Source organism: Leptonychotes weddellii, chromosome 11 (genome assembly GCF_054177405.1).
Source record: "Leptonychotes weddellii isolate Sample4059 chromosome 11, ASM5417740v2, whole genome shotgun sequence".
Classification (NCBI taxonomy): domain Eukaryota; kingdom Metazoa; phylum Chordata; class Mammalia; order Carnivora; family Phocidae; genus Leptonychotes; species Leptonychotes weddellii.
Genome location: NC_138379.1, coordinates 61228313 through 61240528, shown reverse-complemented (window position 1 = coordinate 61240528; position 12216 = coordinate 61228313). Strand labels below are relative to the sequence as shown.

General features: G+C 36.8%; 1 pseudogene; it reads left to right on the top strand.

Moving 5' to 3' along the window:
- The first annotated feature begins 11739 nt into the window (after positions 1-11739).
- Positions 11740-11871, top strand: LOC115940871 (U2 spliceosomal RNA; annotated as a pseudogene).
- Positions 11872-12216: the final 345 nt, after the last annotated feature.

Genomic DNA, 12216 nt, shown 5'->3' with positions numbered 1-12216 from the left:
CTCTTACAATCCTTTGTATTTCTGTGGTGTTGGTTATTTCTCCTCTTTCATTTCTGATTTTGTTTTGTTGAGTCCTTTCTGTCTCTCTCTTTCTCTTTGATGAATCTAGCTAGAGGTTTATTAATTTTGTTGATCTTTTCAAAGAACTGCTCTTTATTTCATTGATCTCTTTTACTGTTTTCTCAGTTTTTATATCATTTATATCCACTTTAATCTTTAACATTCCCTTCCTTCTGCTGGATTTTGATTTTGTTTGTTCTGCTTTTCTAGCTCCTTTAGGTTTAAGTTAGGTTGTTTATTTGAGATTTTTTCTTGCTTTTTGAGATAGGCCTGTATTGCTATAAACTTACCTCTTAGAACTGCTTTTGCTGCATCCCGAAGATTTTGGACCCAATATTGTGTTTTCATTTCCATTCATCTCCATGTATTTTTTATTTCCTCTCCTATTCATTATTTAATAGCATGTTATTTAACCTCCATGTATTTGTGCTCTTTCCAGATTTTCTTGTTGTTGATTTCTAATTTAATTGCATTGTGGTCAGAAAAGATTCATGGTGTAACTGTAATCTTTTTGGAATTGTTGAGACTTGTTTTGTGGCCTAATATGTGATCTATTCTGGAGAATGTCCCATGTGCCCTTGAAAAGAATGTGCATTCTGCTGTTTTAGGATGGAATGTTCTGAATTTATCTGTTAAGTCCATCTATTCCAATGTGTCATTCAAAGCCATTGTCTTTGTTGATTTTCTTTTTAGGGTGTTAAAGTCCCCTACTATTATTGTATTACTATTGATTAGTTCCTTTATATTCATTATTAACTGTTATATGTATTTGGGTGCTCCCATATTGGGTGCATAAATATCTATAATTGTTATGTCTTCTTGTTAGATTGTCTCCTTTATTATTTATAGTGTCCTTTGTCTCTTGTTATTCTTTGTTTTAAAGTCTATTTTCTCTAAATATTGTTACCCTGACTTTCTTTTAACCTCCATTTGCATGATAAATGTTTCTCCATTCCCTCACTTTTAATCCACATATGTCTTTAGGTCTGAAATGAGTCTCTTATAGGCAGCATATAGATGGAGCTTGTTTTCTTATTCATTCCAACACCCTTTGTCTTTTGATTGGAGCATTTAGTAAATTAACAATTCAATTGATAGGTATATATTTATTGCCATTTTTTGTGGTTGTTTTTGTAGATCTCTGTTGCTTCCTTCCCTTACTCTCTTCTCTCACCATAAGTTGGCTTTCTTTAGTGACATACTTGGATTCCTTTCTCTTTATTTTTTGCATATCTATTACTGGCTTTTGATTTGTGGTTACCATTATGTTTGTATATAATATCTTTGCATAAAACTGTCTATTTTAAGTTGATGTTCACTTAAGTTTGAACCCATTCTTTACTCCTTTCCTTCCCACGTTTTAGGTATATGGTGTCATGCTTTACATCCTTCTCTTTTGTGAGTCCCTTGACTGATTTTTACAGATATACTTAGTTTTATTGCTTTGGTGCTTCCTACATTTCTTACTCTTACTTATGGTCTTTCTTTTCCTGTCAGAATCCCCTTTAACATTTCTTGTAACATTTATTGGTCATGAAGTCCTTTCACTTTTTCTTTTTTTATGGGAAACTATCTCTCCTTTCATTCTAAATGATAGCCTAGGTGCATAGAATATTCTTGGCTGCAGATTTTTTCTTTTCAGCATTTTGTATACATCATGCCACTTTCTTCTCACCTACAAAGTTTCTGCTGACAGTCTTATGGGGTTTTCCTTGTATGGAACTCTTTTCTTGCTGCTCTTACAACTTTTTTCTACATCACTACTTTTTGCCATTTTAACTACTATGTGTCTTGGAGTGAGCCTCCTTGGGTTGAATTTGTTGGAGGATCTCTTTGCCTCCTGGATCTGAATTTCATTTTCCTACACCAGATTTGGGAATTTTTCAGCTATTATTTTTACAAATAAATTTTCCACCCCCTTTTCTGTCTTCTTCTTCTGAGACCCTTATAAGGTAAATGTTACTACATTTGATGGAGTCACTGAATTTTCTATCTATTCTCATTTTGTATAATTTTCCCCTCATCTACTCAGCTTGATTACTTTCCATTACTCTGGTCTCCACATCACTGATTCATTCTTGTGCTTCTTCCAGCCTGCTATTTATTCCATCTAGTGTATTTTAAATTTCAATTATTGTGTTCTTCATCTCTGACTGGTTCTTTTTTATCACTTTGTTAAGCATCTCACTGATGCCCCCCACTCTTTTCTGAAGTCCAGTGAGTATCTTTATGATCATGACTTTAAATTCTCTATCAAGCATATTACTTCTATCTCTTTTGCTTAGGTCTCTTGCTGTAATTTTGTCTTCTTGTTTCATTTGGGAGATGTTCCTCTGTCTTCTCATTTTGTCTAACTGTGTGTCTGTTTCTGTGCGTTTGGAAAGTCAGCTGTGTCTCCTGCTCTCTAAAGTAGTGGGCAGGGTATACACTTTTAACAAGGTAGTGCTGGTCCTCTGCTGGAGAGGACAGGCCTCCACTGCCCAGACCAGGGCTGGCTAAGATGATCCACAAAGCATGCGTGCATGGGAGGTGCAGTGTCTGTAAGTTTTGTGCACAGTCCTCTTCAATGGCTGGGCAGCCACTGCTAAGACCTGGCTGGCTGGGGCTTCTCCACCATGCACCTGAGGGAGGGGCATACAGCCTTAAGAAGGAACATTATGTCTTCACAGGAGGTGACCAGCCACCACTTCCAGAATCTAGGCCCTGGAAAGCACAGGAAGCACCCAGTTGGGAGATGTAGTGTTGGCAAGGTTTGTGCTGGTCTTCTTGGGAGGGAACTCACAGTGCTGAGACTGAGGTAGGCCTGAATGGAGGGGACAGGGCATGGTGTAAGCAACTCCCCTAGATGGCTGTGTGTCTATGCTGGGAGGTAGGGAAATGAAGGGGTGCTTGCCAGCTCTTTTGTTCCTAGAGATATCCCTCAGTGAAACTTGCCCCTCTGGACATGCTGTGCAATTAGTCATTAACTCTCCCTTTAGTATGTGCCAGGTGTTTTTCAAACTGCTGCTTCTGTGCCTGTCTCTGCAGCTATGTGTTGTGCTGTCTCTTTAAGGGTAGGTCCTCAGCTTCCTCTTGCCCTTCTGGCTCTCCCAGAGCTGAGCCCACTGATTTTTAAATTTCTACCTTTAAGTCTCACTGGTTGTAAGAAGTCACAACCAGCCTCTCTGGTTTTCAAAGCCAAATGTTATGGAAATTCGTCTTACCCATGGGGGCTCCCCAGTGTGATAGTCTGTTTTCTCTCCCCTCTCGTGCCCTCAGGATCCCTCCCGGAGATAGTCTCAAGGTCCAATTACCTCCCGACCATGTGTCTGCACTTCCTCCCTTTTTGATGAGGCCTCTTCTCTACATATGTCATGGAGTTTGTTCTGTCAGTCTTCAGGTTATTTTCTGAGTTATTTACACTGGTGTAAGTGTTATCTAATTGTATTTGTGGGAGGAGGTGAGCTTAGGGTTTTCTACTCCACCATCTTCCTTGGAAGTCCTCTAGGAAATAGTTTTAAATAACCAGTTTTAAAGGAAACACTTGATAGATATGTTTGTATAAAGCCAATCTACTTATCACTAATTAGGAGAAAAACCTAATGTAGAGAAATTTTTTTTTTTTAGGTCAAAACATCATTTTGAAATCTGAAGGCAAAGATACAAAAGAAGAAATCTTTGAATATTTTTATAAATTAACAGTTAAATAAATTCAGGAAAATTCTTAGTTTTCTCAAGTTGTATGTTCTAGATAGAGGATATTTTAATGGGTTTTCCATGGAAATAAGTAAACTGATAGGTAAGTTTAACTGGCCTTTATGATCTTTTTTTGTCTGTCACTAACATATGTAAGTTCTTTTGAAGTGACTGGTGAAGTGTTTTTTTTTTTTTAATCTCTTAACTAAAGAGATTCAATTGCTTCTATAATAGGAAATCATTGCCTTCTGCCTGTAACTAGTTTCTCAGTTAATCAAGTTATTTTTTCTTGGGAGTTTAAACTGGTAACATATTTATTTGCCAAGTGTTACAACTAGAAGGAAGATGACAGACCAACTAGCACAATTACAACTTAGGTGATGCCATTATAATCAATACCATCTAACATCAAATGAGCTATCTAACGGGTATCCACAAAATGGCTTCAAGGTAATAAAAAACTTCTTTTATTTCTGGCAACAACAAAACCAAGTTGTGTATAATCAAGAAAGGCCATGTGGTTCATCTCCTGATCAAAAATTGGTATTTTCTGTGTCAGATAGAACATGACTGGACAATCTATGGAGTGTGTAGGGTTTTTTGTCTATTTCCTAGCATAGAGCTGATTATTTCCAGGGATATTAAACAAATTCTTCAACAATGACAACAAAAATAGACCAGCTAATTTTGCCAACTTCCTAACAAGTGTTAGGAGCATGCTCAGAGCTGAGGATATAGAGAAATTAATATATTATCCTTGCCTAGCTGGTACTTTGTTTACAAATGTGAATTTCATATCTGCAACACTGGAGACTGGGTAAACTATTCTGTTAATTCAATGTTATGTAGTGAGGGAGAAGCTATAATGTTAATTACTTTATTAGAAACAGCAACCTATCATACAATCTAAGTGTGTTGTATTAGACTTTGATGTTATGTAATTATTATTTCAAGAAGTCTATTGCATGATCTTTGATATGCAGGGGTCATAGATTCAAATATGAATCTGTGTAATTATTATAATCAGTGACACGGAGGGAATACCAATGCTAGAGAATGGAAAATGAATAGAGAAAAGTCTGTATTTCTGTAATTTCAGGGGATACTAAGGCTGTGTCCATAGAAATTAGAGCAAAGTTGATACTATTTCTAATGTGACACATTCATAAAGCTCAAGGTTTTTAGTTTAGAATTTGGTCCATACTTTGGTTCCCTTAATGTCTTTGGCACTCGAAAAAAAAAAGCCATATACTACCTTAATCTTGCCAGAACTTTGCCTCATTTCCTCATTTTCCTAAACTTCTAATTTGTCAGAACATATTGTGTCATTGGCTGGCTTTGGTAAAATTTATCCCATACCATTTCCTTTATTCATTATTTCATATGTAGATAGTGACTTTATGAGTGGCTTTAAGTTCCTTTGCTCCATTTTGGGAACATTTGCTATTCCTTACAAAAATTTTAACCTAGTCCATGAAAGTCATTTCAGAAAGTCTACTTTAATTAAGTCTATCTTAGAAATAACCTTATGCAGTAGTATTATAAGCATTAAATTTAACATTCTCAAGCCCTCTATAGAATGGAAATATTACAAACATGTAGTCAGAAAATGTATAAATTATCTAATAAAATGGTTCTTTGGGTGTCAAACACTGGAGAGAGAGAGAGTTTCTTTCTCTTTCTGTTATGCAGAGGATGTGAATGAGAAGAGCCTGCACCAAGTGGAATATTGCTCCCCATCTGTTCTATCAGTGGAATTTAGGAAAATAGAAATAGGCAAGAAAAATACAGAGAAAGAGAACACAATCACTAGCATGTTAAGGAAAGATGCCCCCGGCATCACTTTGGTTAGATTTGGTACGAGTAAATATGTTCAAGCCCTAGTCAAGAAAGCAGAATTATAGAAAACAAAGACACAGTGGCAGGTAGAGAATTTTTTTCTCATCCTTCTCTTATTATTATAGGATTTTCAAGTTACAAGGGGAAAAGCACCAGATAATGACTGAGAAGCCATTGTACTATGGTGACATGACCTTGGAGCCAGACAAACCTGAGTTTAATTTGAACTCTGTCTGACTTTTGTGTAACTGTGGTATAATGTTCCATTGGAGGTCCCCCAATGAACATGCATTCTGATATTCATATCCTTGTGTTGTTCCTAATTCCACTATCTCTGGCTTATTCATGTGATTTTCCTTGGCCATTGGGACAGAAGAGAGTTTTCATATGCACTTGAACACCGGGGCTTTCCCATCTAATATTCACCCCCACACACAAACACAAAGAAGACTGAATCTAGTTATATGGTGGAACCATGTAGATGTTCAGCCCTTACTGCCATTTGGCTGCAACCATTTAAGACCCCAAACAAAACAGCAGGAGGAACTACCCAGCTGAGCTTAGTTCAATCCATAAAAGTATGAGCATTAATAAATAATTGTTGTTTTAAGTCACAACATCTGGAGCTAGTTTGCTATGAAACAATATGTAACTAAAATTACAACCCTGATCAAATGACTTAACTTCTATGAGTAAGCAAAGATTATGGCTTTACATTTAATAGATGAAGAAGGAAACCAACCTGGGCCTCAGTTACTTTGTCTTTAAGATGTATCATTGTTTTGTCATGTCTGTTCTTGTTTAACTGATTAGAGAAATAGAAATGTGAAAGGTCATTTTCATGAGAACTCAATTTGAGGTCACCTTTTTCCTGGTGGTTCTCCTGAGACAACTTTACCTACATTTTGAAATCTGAGTTGGAAGCATTGTTCAGAAAATGGTCACCAACTCAATATTTGTTGATGGTGTCAAACATGTCTCCTGCCCTTATGGGAATTTGTACTCTAACAAGAAAGTTGGGTATTAAAGGAAAATACTTAGAAATAGATGTAACAGCTTATGGAATGTACATATTTTGGTTAGACAAAACTAGGATAAAGTTTTATTCTTCTCCCACTGCTGACATTAAATACATTCTGTTATATCACTCTTCCACAGTCATTGATAACATCTCAGGCAGATCCATAAAGTTTATGTCTCTTTCAGCTAGAATAATTTTATTTTAGACATTAGAAAGTCAAAATCTCAAATCCAACTCAAAACCTCACATACAATCTCATATACAATACAATATTTCTCCTTCTTTACTCACTCATCTGTCTTTTTCTATTTACTCTGCTGTTCAGGGTCTTCCCAGGTCTGGGTTATGCAAGAGAAAATTTGAAGGGGAGGTTTAATGTCGTCAGTGACGAGGACTGCTGTAACTGAACCATTGGTGTCCTCTGTTATAAAGATGGTTTTCTCCAAAGAAGATTTTGGTTGCCTCTTCCAGGAACCAATATGGACATCTTGAGTACCCTGCTCCTCGCTTCTGTCAAAAGTGTCAGATGTAGCTCCTTTGGCTTTCAGAGACCCAAAGTCTTATTGTCCAGGACTCCACATTCATATGAAAACATAGACCTGCACTTTGGTTTTTTAATCACCACCTTCTAACTCTGGTTTCAGCTCACATTCTTTTTGTTTGTTTCATTTGCTTATCATTAGAAATGTCTTATTTCTAAAAGAAAAGCAACATCTTTAAATATATTTTATTCATAATTCAGTTGCATTTCAGTATTTATTGCCTTCAGAGTGCTAATTCTCATTAATCTTGGAAATTATCAAATGGTCTTTTCATTCCTTATTTGATTTGGAGTTGTGGAAGAAACTCTACTTTTTATAAAGAAAGAAGGGAATCTTTGTTCAGTGAGTCTTAAAATATTTTTTCTCTTTTTAATTTATTTTATTCCTTTTCTTTTGTACCCCTAGTTTGGTGATGAGGGCTGATGGTTGAAGAATTAACACGAACACCTTTCAGTAAGTCCTGCAAGTCTCTTGATAGTGTGGATTCATTTCTACTATTCTCAGCTTTAGTCTTCAGTTGAAATTTCCAGGTAAGTATCATTAAACATCATTTTATATTATATTTAAGTCTCAGAAAGGTTTTGTGAAATATTGTAATGAGAAAGGTTTAATTTATATTGTGAGGCCAGCAAAGATCTTTTGGAGATGTAAGATTTGACCTGAGAAAGGAAACCTGATTTGGAGTTACCCAGGGAAAGACGGGGCAAGGAAATAACTGCACAGGACCATTTTAATGTGGGAGAAGATGATATGAATTATATTTTATAGAAACATCTCAGGTTGCTCAATGGAGAAGAAATTTAGTCAGTATGTACAAATGGGAGGCTTTTTCAATTGTCTAGACTAGAGGTATAAGAGTGTTGGTGCAATGGACATGAAGACAACTGGTTGGATTCAAGGAATATCCTGCTTGTAGACTTGAAGAGACATACGATGGACTGGAGGTGGGATAGAAAAAGGAATATGTGTTTGGAATAGCACTCAACTTTTGGAATTCAGCAGTGGATAGATGAAGTTGCCATTTACTGAGAAGGCCAAAATACGAAGGAAACAGTTGGGGGAGGGTCGTGAGAGACTGAGAATTTGTTGGAGAGGGCTGTGAATCATACAAATGATGGATTTCGAAGTCTAGAGAAAAGAGTTAGGATTGGAAATGAGAATTTGAGGACATAAATAGATCCTGAGTTATTCTAGTATTTATTATTTGGGGTGAGAGGAGCTGGCAAAGCCAGCTGAGAATTAACCATTAGATGGAATGAAGGAAAACCAAGATAGTGGCATGGAGCTAAGAGGGCAAGAGAACAGGATGCTGTTAATTGGACTTGGCAACTTGGAACTCAGGAATGGCCTATGGGGAGCTGGCTGGCTGGCTGGACAAGGATCTTAGTGATTGGAGATTTGGACACTGCAGTACCACGGCCATGGCAATTTCTTTCTGACTCTGAATGAGGAAGAGTGTAAATCAGAAGGGAAACTCAGACCCTTAATAAATGTTACAGAATGGATTCACTGACTGAGATAATAGATGCTGAAAGATCAAGGACCATCCCTATTTTACATTTTCTCTTCTGACTGCCCTTTAAATACAGGTTGCGTTTGTCAAAACACCCATGGTGATTTTTGTTTCTCTTTGTGTGTAGGATGTTAGTGGTGGGCTGGAAAAGTAGTGCAGCTTGTTAAATGTCAATAAAAGGTAAAATGGATTTTTCTATATCTGCTATCCATGATGTTCCCTTTGTCCAGCTACTTCTCAACCACAGAGAAAAGCATATGCATCACTGTCTCCCTTTATCTGCCCAGAAAGATGAGCGGGAGTATTATAGTGACTACCATTCTCCAAGTTAATTGAACACATTATATAACTACAAAAAAAAAAAAAAAGATCCACTGTCCTGGCCTCTAAACTAGGAAAGAGATCCTGAGCACTTGTCATTGAATGGCTTGTCATTGCTTTAAAGACATGGCAGGGTCACAAAAACAAAATTAGCTACACAAAACCAAAGGAAAAAAATCAAAATAATTCTGTAGAATCCTTTAGTTAATGTGCAAAACTGAGTCAGAAATAACATCGTGTTTTCTCAGTGTCTCCGCCCTAAAACATAGTGATGAATGAAAATGCTGGCCCAGAATTGTGATTGAAGTTGTGAAAAATCTAGGATATATCTTATGGTTATGATTCTTTTAGTTTTTACAGGTCTAGAGGATAGTTTCATGTTTTGTCTTATCCTTTCTTGTTTGGCAGAATTACTACAAATATTTCTTTTAGTTGCTTTGGTGGTCTAGTCATGTCATGTGTCTAGTTTTAAAGGCGAGTTGAACTAGACAACTGACTAGATAAATTGTGAGAAAAATTATTTCCCATGTATTTCATTTCATACAATTACCCTTTGACTTCTTCTGGTTGACCTTGACCTAATTCTGTAGCACAGCTACTTCTCTTTCAAGAAGTCCCCTGTGGAACTAGGTCTGTCCATGTGCTGATATAGAGACTTTGGAAGCAGATAGACTATGGTCTTCCACTCTGCTAGCTAAGGATCTCAGTTAAGTTACTTAATTTCTCAAAACTTTTTTATCTGTGAAATGGGGATAATAGTCATTATGAGATAACTCATACAGTTGCTGTGAAAATTAATGCTTTGTAAGAAAGCAATTTATAAACCATAAAGGAATAAGGACTTTTTAGTTATTCTATAAAAGAAATATTTCTCATGGTACAGTGTACAGCATATGATGAAATACATGAGCTTGGTGATCAGCTTGACCAGTGATTAGAACACCACCTGCACCAATTACAAGTTGTGTGAACCATGGCAAATTAGTTAATGGTCTTTGTTATTTAATGTCCTTTTCCTAACATGCAAATTGGTATACTATTATCTGCCCCATAAGACTACTGAGATGTTTAAATGAGATTATGTATGAATGATATGTATGTCTGCATTATATAACTTGACCTATTATTTGAATGTATATGATGTTCTGGGTCAAAGTAATATATCTTGGCCTCCTTTTGGAGGCATGCAAGGTACTCCATTACCAATCCCAGTGTATTAAACACTTCTTCCTTGATTCTAGGTCATAGCTCCACTGGAGACAATTTATCCATATTGTTGCCAGAAGGAAAGATATCACATTTTTGTTTTACTAGCACTGGTATCACTACTATTTGTACAGGGTGGCTTCATTCTAAAGGAGATCTCTTTCAGATACTCCACCTTAATTAATGTAAAAGAATCACAAGCATTCTGTAGGAAGTCAATTAGTGACAAACTTAGAAAGGAGAATGTTGCCATGTCCCTCAAATAACATGTGTGGTACTTTGTTTATGTATAAGGGTGATCATCTTAAATAAACAAGTATGTAGTCATTAGAGGACCCATACTCTTTCCACACAGTGTTTCTTTCTCTTTGCTGTAGCTGAAAAAGTGACAGGGAATCAAATGGGCTGAAATCACTGTTAAGGCATGAAAATTATCCCTCAATTCTTCTACTACCACCCTACCCCTAAAAAGAAAAGAAAAGGAAAAAAAAAAGTTATTATTCCAGGGAATGACCCTTGTTGGAGGCAATCCAACTGCCTTCAGCAAGGGACAGCATTAAACTTTTGTAAAGAGAGGTTACAGGAAAGGGATTGGTTAACTTGGAAAACAATCTCCTAAGACTCCCTTGGAGGAGAATGTGGGACACTGTGACTATGTAAATAGTTTCACCCCTTTTAATTTTCTGGGGCTATAAAGGAAAGCAGTCAACTGTATCCGGGTTGAGTCTGGAAAGACGGAAAACTGTGAAGGTTCTTCAAGAGCAGACACTCAAGCTAATCTGACCCAGTGCCTGTGAGGAGAATGGCTGTGTGTTTAACTAGGACAGGCACTAAAGCTTGGTTCCTGGGGCATGCAGCAGGGACAGCTGGGTGAGCACCCACTCAGGGAATAGAGTCTCCATAGAGGAGCCTTCTATAACGGGCAGTGCCAGTGTGTCCTGGGAGCTTCCTGGAATCCAGGCCAGGGAGACTTGGCTGCAACTCCCATCAAACAGCAGGTCAGATGATGGTGGACCAGCATTCAATAGTGACAACATGTGGCAATGGGCCTTCTCTCAATTTGGCAACTGGGCTCTTAGACCTTTTTAATTTAATTTGATGAAAAATAAGGAATTATAAAGTATTTGCACCTTAAAGCCAGAAAGCTGTTCTTACCAGTTTCCAAGATTTCCAGCTATTTAGACCAGGTCTTAATTGCTTGGAGGTTCTAGCTTCTCGGTCATAAAATTACTTTATGCCAAAGAACTTTTATTACCCTAAGTAGTTAAAACTACCTTCTATATTTAGGTATTTTTTTTCAAAAATGGAATTTGGACTGAACTAAACTGTGTTGTTCAGTTGGGCAAGTAGATGATTAATTACGATGTGAGTAAGATGTGATTTTATTTAATCTCAACACAAGGAGCATTTTCTAAAACTGCAGAATATTGCATATATTGGTTTAGGTCAATCCCCCAAATGTGGAGAAAGAAATCATAGGAAAAAAACTAGACATAATTGTATCACATGCCTGAAGGGAGGTGAAGTGGGGAAAAGATACAGGACAGAAGTTTCTCTTTTTAATCACTTCTCAGCCTTTTGGCTAAGATCAAGTGTAGAGGTTTCTCTTTTAATGATTTAAGTAAAGAGGAAAAGTTTACAGAGACAAAGTTCTCTGCTTCCTTACCAACATCTTGACTATTGGGTGACTGAATTGGTGTTACAAACCTGTATCAGCTGACAAAACTTCTATCAGCTTACTTTTTAAAGAAAGTGACAAATGCTTTTCATGTCATAGGGAAGGGACTTGCCGAGAATCCAGTCATAGAGCAGATCAGGTCGATCTATCTTATTCAAAGATAAGTAAAGAGGAAAAATAAAGAAGATCAATAAAAAAATGTTGCATGTGAATTCGAAGCAAATAGAAATATTTGCGAAAGCAATTCTCATTCTCAAGAAAATTAATGAAAATAGCACACCCATTTTCATAGCACCATTCACATTAGCCATGAGGTGGAAGCAACCCAAATATCCATCATGGACAGATTAATAAACAAATG